The sequence below is a fragment of the Antedon mediterranea genome, chromosome 4 (assembly GCF_964355755.1).
Source record: "Antedon mediterranea chromosome 4, ecAntMedi1.1, whole genome shotgun sequence".
NCBI lineage: Eukaryota > Metazoa > Echinodermata > Crinoidea > Comatulida > Antedonidae > Antedon > Antedon mediterranea.
In genome coordinates, this window is record NC_092673.1 from 33844232 (window position 1) to 33850955 (window position 6724).

General features: G+C 30.9%; 1 long non-coding RNA gene across 2 annotated transcripts; it reads right to left on the minus strand.

Annotated features, from left to right (window-relative positions):
* Window positions 1-1331: 1331 nt before the first annotated feature.
* On the minus strand, window positions 1332-5335 carry LOC140046438 (uncharacterized). Of its 2 annotated transcripts, none has more exons than XR_011844785.1 (3): window positions 5099-5335; window positions 4461-4645; window positions 1332-1431 (listed from the first exon to the last, which is right to left on the minus strand). It is a non-coding gene; the product is annotated as an uncharacterized lncRNA (long non-coding RNA). The 2 variants fall into 2 exon arrangements; XR_011844786.1 differs by having other exon boundaries at window positions 1356-1415.
* Between the last annotated feature and the right edge of the window lie 1389 nt (window positions 5336-6724).

Consider the following 6724-nt stretch of genomic DNA (forward strand, 5'->3'; position numbering starts at 1 on the left):
AATATACATATAAACAATAAGTATTAACACTAAGTTCATGATTTGTTGTAAGTTCTCTGATGAGTGCGAGTGGTACTTTGGGAAAAAGTTGTGAAATGTAGGAGTATCTGCAGGGTCGGATTTAGGGGGCACGGCCCCCCACCTTTTGTAATATATATATATATTATGCACCCATTTACATACGATTTTATCAACGACATTACAAGAAAAGGGGGTAAAAATCAACATTAAAAATCGTTAAAATCTTCAACTTTTTTTTAAAGTTGAACCGAGTTCAACTTAAACGTTACGACAATCGGTAAAACTGTCTGACCAATTAAATAGTTTATAAATTACGTCATCATTGTCTGTGAAAAAATATGTACGCGCTGACAATTTTTTACAACGCGACGATGTTTTTTGTACTCTTTTAAAGTCTGATATTTCAAAATAACAAGTGTAAGTAAAACTAAATTTGAATATAAAAACAATTTAATTTAATGTTTGTCTTTACTGTAAAGACTAGATTAAGATATCATGGAAAACATGTCCTAGGCCGGCTGGGTTGAAGCATCAAAACCCATAACTTTTTCAATTTTCACACTGAAATTTGCGACGGGAAAACAGGCTTTATAATGCGCAACAAAAAACAGTTCCGTATATTAAATATGGTCTATAAAACCCACTATATTCAGATAATTATATGACAAGAATCGACTGGCCAAAATGCCTCAGATGCTATCTCCGGGCGTCTAGAAAACAAATTTTCGGGGGAGCATGCCCCCCAACCCCCTAGACGATTATTTTCCCTTATCGGCCCCCCTCTTTATCAAAATCCTAGATCCGCCCCTGACCTGTTTGATAATGAGCAAACATAACCCTAGTGGAGAAAGTTTAACTACAGCTAGTTCCTAAGAAGTTTTTGTGAATACTTCATCTTTAACAAGATCAAGGACCACACCTATGGCAATATTCAGAAGAGTTTGGAAATCAGAGTCACAAGGCTGATTGTTGGCATCACCAAAATATTCATTCTAAATCCCAATGTTGTTGATGTTTAAATTTTCCTTTTCAATACATCTTTTTCGTTTTTTTTAAGTATTGGTAACAAAGTTTATAAAATAAACCTGGGCTTAAGCATAGAGATATTATGGCTTAAGCTATCTTCATGTTACATTAATAAACTAATACATAAGTTAATTAATTATTTAATTTAAAAACAAAATATCTTCTAAAAGTACATGTACATAATTAATGGAATACCTCATAAATTAGCTCTCTTCAAAGAGTCTATTATCCAACTTGCATCTTTATGGCCCAGAAATTAATACTTCTGCTATACAACAACAGTACATGCCTATGAAGCTGCTTATTGCATACAACATCCTTTTACTGCATCATCTGTGTCACATGACTTCCTCAATCAGTTATGCATTCTATCCAATATTACAACTGTTAATAATAATAGGAAACACTTGTATAGTACAATTCAACCATTACTGTACACATTCAACTTTGTAGATTTGAAATCGGCATGTTTTAGAAACTGGTCAATCAAGAATAGTTTTATTGAGAGTCAACATCTTCAGTAAAAGGAATGAATAAATGTGGGTGACCCCCATGAAAGAGAGAAAAAAAAAAAACTTCCTGAACTATGATCATTTTCACACCTCCAAAACATTCATGCTGTTTATATTTTCTTAGTTTGGTTAATTTAGTAAAATTAATTGTTTATCTTTCCTTAAAAGACTGGTTTTAATTAGTTAAGTTAGTTGGACTCTAACATTGTTGTACTTGTATAATAATTTATTTGGTTAATTAATTTAATATTTTGTTTCTATTAATTCTAATAATTATGAAATCATATAAAAATAATAAATAATATCATTATTATTTAATACATTTAAATCGCTGTTCATAGTACATATTTATCGCAGTGTCTTTTATGCGCAAAGTTAGTCTGTTTCCTTTCGCGGAAAATGAACTTGGTCAGAATTTACCCTTATAGATGTGGACAACAATGACAAACCTCATCTATTATTGACTGATCCGCAGGTAAGGACATTTTTAATTTACTGTAATTCATATGTTATTTTAGATCATTAATAATAATAATAATAATTTATTTGGAAAACGCTTTTTGAACAGCGGCACACATAATAATGGTGCATCCTTAAAACAATTAAACATACAATATAAAAATATATGAGTATAAAAATAAAGATAGACTAGATTAAAACAGATAATGCTCAGATAAAACGGAAGTTCGATAAAACCAAATTAAAAATAAACTGTAATAGTAAAACCAATTAAATGCAACCCACATACATAAGCTTGGACACTAAATTAGCATATCAATTAGTATTAGCATATCAATTAGTATTAGCATATCAATTAGTATTTTCTCTATGTTTAGACTAATTTGTTAAATCTGTTATTTAAGGCAACTTTGTTACTATTAATTTGTAAACAGTACTTTTATGTTTGTGTATTTATAGTACCATAAATAATAGACAACTTCTTGTGTACTGTAATTTAAAATTGTATTGTAATACTTTTATTTGATATACTTTGGAACCGTTAAAGTATATATATGCTACATTAAAGTAATGTAAATTAAACACAACGCAATGTAAGGTAGAAACTATACGATCAAATGTGTGTTGTGACTTACAACTATGTTTTATTATTATGTTTTAATGAAGTTTTTCTGATCTCTTATTGACTGATCCGCAGTGAGGAGAATAAACTATCTGAAAACCAACAAAGCCAGAACGTCACCTCGAATCCTGAGCTTGGTGTGTAACCAGCAAGAACCGGTTACATCTGGCCAAGTAATTTCTATATAAAATGGCAGTACAGTACACACCTATACAGTGTGTAGCCTTTCCGTGTTTTTTGGGTATGACTTTCACAATCAGTCCTGTCTACTAGTCTATTTAATATAAATTCAAGCTGTTTAAAAAAAATGGGAGGTGATCTGAATTCAAAACAACAGCAGCATCCAACAACATATTCAACAACATATTCATTTATTATGGAGACTTATTATTTTCAAAATTATTTTGGTATTGTTCACTATTGCCATTTAAAAAAAATTAATAATTTGTAATTTGATGGAGATTTGTAAAAACAACTAAATATATATATACTTAATAAGCAATAAGTATTAACACTAGGTTCTGAATTAGTTGTAAGATTTCTAAACAGTTCTATAAATGGTAAAAGACTTCTCTGATGATTGTACTTTGAGGAACAGGTGTGAAATGTAGGTGATCTGTTTGATGAGCAAACATAACACTAGTGGAGAAAGATAGAAGCACAATAATGTCTAAATTACTACCTAAACATACATAAAAAAGAAAACAATCTAGAAGCCAATTTATTTAATTACAGCTAGTCATTCTTCTGAAGTTTTTTGTGAATATTCCTCCTTCAACAAGAGCAAGGACGCCACCTATGGCGATATTCATTCATTCATAATGGAATATTTATTAAATACATCTTCACAAAAAAATTGTGACAATTTTTTACATTATTAAAAGGTACTTGAAATATTTAAAATGTTTAAAAAAGAAAGCATAAAAAAACCTTAAAAAAATGAGAAATACACAATACATCATAAAAAAAACAATAAAATAACTGAGCACAAAATCAAAACTAGTAAAAATCTTAATGACTGGCCAAGTGAATTGAAAAAATTACCTAACATATTATTTTTTATTCTTAACATATTATTTTTTAACCAGAGTTTGGAAATCAGAGTCACAAGGCTGATGACGGTGGTTGGCATCACCAACATATTCGTTTTAAATCCCAATCTTGTTGATGTTTAAATTTTCCTTTTCAATTTTTCATTGTTTTAGTATTATTATTATAAATCTGGGCTTAAAGACCCATTCTCTACGTTTTTTAGATCTAATTTAAGGTCACAAACTACATTTAATGTACAAATAGATATTATATGGCCCTATTGAAGTAACTTTTTTCATCTTTAAATGGTTAAAAATGTGAAAAATAAGTCGATTCTAATAATTTTAGTGGCCCACTATAAATCCCAACATGCATTGCGCGCGGATTGATATTTTCGTTTTACTTCACCCACTTTTCAATCGATCGTGACGCCAAAACAATGTTGGACTTTTCAGCTACCGATGTTTACCAGCTAGGCGTACAAAACTAAGCCTAGCGAGGCTAGGCCTAAAGACCGTCCACGAGAGGACATTCACCGCGAGCTACTTAGGTAGTGCATTGTTTCTCTCTTTTTATCATAATTTACCATAAAACGTATATTTAAGACCTGGTTTAATGTTTCTAAAGTAATATATATGCATTATTTTTACAAAACATCACAAATTGTAGGGAATGGGTCTTTAAGCTATTTTCATGTTACATTTATAAAATTAATACATATGAATTAATTTAAGTAATTAAGTTAATTAAACAAAATATCTTGTAAGAGTATATAATTCATAAAATACCTCATAAGCTGTCTTCAAAAAGTCTATTGGGCAACTTGCATCTTTCTGGCCTAGCCATTAATAATTCTGCTATACTACAACACTACAGCCTATGAAGCTGCTTATTGCATACAACATCCTTTTTACCCCGTCATCTGTGTCACATGACTTCCTCAATCAGTTATGCATGCTATCCAATATTACAACTGTTAATAAAAATAGGAAACACTTTTATAATACAATTAAACCATTGCAACTTTGTAGATCATAAAACCCAGTTAATAAAGGTCAAGTAATCAAATTTCCTTCCAACTAAAGTACAATTACTGGTTTCTTTTAACCTTTTCAGTAATAAAACTACAATTGGCAGCTAAATGTAATGCTTATAATTACACATTACATTATAGAACCATTTTCAAAACTTTCTTTTGTAACTCTGACAAAGTTTGTAAGATATTCATTGAATTATACTTTTGTTTTTGGCAGGCGAGTGGTTAAGACGGCGGTAGCCATAACATTGTCTAGGAATGTAATCCAAACTCATATGCAGATGCATAAGACTTGATTTGTATAAGGATGAATCAATGTTTTGAATCTTGATTGTGGTACACATAGAAAACTCTATAAAAGTTACAAAAACAAAATATAAAGTCACCTACCTAAAGGAAGTACTGTACTTATGAAGAATGTTGATTGGCTTAAATTTGTAGAGTGAGCCCTCTGTCAAAACAAAGATGATGAATCACCTATGCAGAGTGTTGATTGGCTTAAATTTGTAGAGTTATCTACTTGAAGAGATATCTACTTGGTAGGGTAGCTAGGCATCCTTATATAATAAGCTTGTCTAGTTAGGCGTTGCATTCACCTTGCGAAGAATAATATACAGATAATTACGAATTAATGATTCCTTGGCAATAATATTCACTTAGGCCTTGGTCGTTTAAATTAACCGAAGAATTTCCATCAATAAGCCTACATTAATAATAATATTATTATAAGGTAGGCCTGTCACGCCAAAATTGATCCGGCCAAAATCGGTCCGGCCGGATCAGTTTTGGCCGCCAAAACTGGTCCGGCCGGATCGATTTTGGCGTTGAACAGCCGCTAAAACAGGTCCGGTTAGGCCAAAACTGGTCCGGCCTTTAAAATCGCTTATTTATTCTTTAAAATGTGTTAAGAAGCCTGCAAACAGTTCAAATGGTTAAAGTAAACTAAATATACTAAATATTACCGTACAAACGAAAAGAAATTATCGAAACACTAATTAAAGAAACTCTAATCGGATTTTGGGATATTCTATTGTTCAGTTCGTTTAAAACTAATAGCGCCCTCTAGTAACGCAACGAAATTTATAATATCCTTCCATAACACAATCTTTTACTTTTCGCTCAAATGTATTGAATGTATTTTTATAACCTAGTGTTTATATACTTTTTAATGTAATAATATTTTATAAATGGTTGCATTTGAATTGTGTATTTAAGATAAGTCCATATTTATTTTATTTTGTTGCACATCTCTTGAGAATTGTGCCTCTGTTATATAAAGAGAAACAATAAAATTATTATTATTATTAGTAATTTTATATTATGTCTAAGAAGATCTTAGATATTATGTACAAACTGAATACGTCTTGGGCGTATATAATAATGATTAATAATAAAATATAGAACGTTAATTATTATTAGTATAATTATTTTAGGTTGTTGTCATTACCGCTATAAGTATATTTTTTTTCCTTTGTTATTACACCTGCCTTATGTTTTCCAAGTCCACATTTTGGGACGAAAGTGGCCACCAAGGGCCTCTTATTATTAATAGTATAAAACAACAATGATAATAACAATCGATATGGGTAGCAATACTAAGATCAAAAATCGACAAAGACACCACAGTGGAACGACCGGTTCCCACATTCACGAATTTGGCTATACGACGAATGATGAACACGAGTTTCGTTATAGTCTTAGCGAAAAAATAAATTAAACGTGAACACACTATCGTCACTAATCACATTGCAACCGTAACAAAATCGGCAACTTGTAATTTTGGAGGGATTATTTTTTATTTCAATCTTTGTTTTGAATGGCTTTTGTCTTTGTGAACGTTGACATAATGGCATAATTATTCGGAATTATGGAAGCCGTGAAACAGATGATATGTCGCAGGAAACGACCGATTTATAACCAAAATTTGCAGAACGCTGATGCCTATATCGTTCGTTCTTTTTACTTCTTGTCAAATCATAATTTGAATATATTCTGCCAAATTTGGCCCGGGAAATA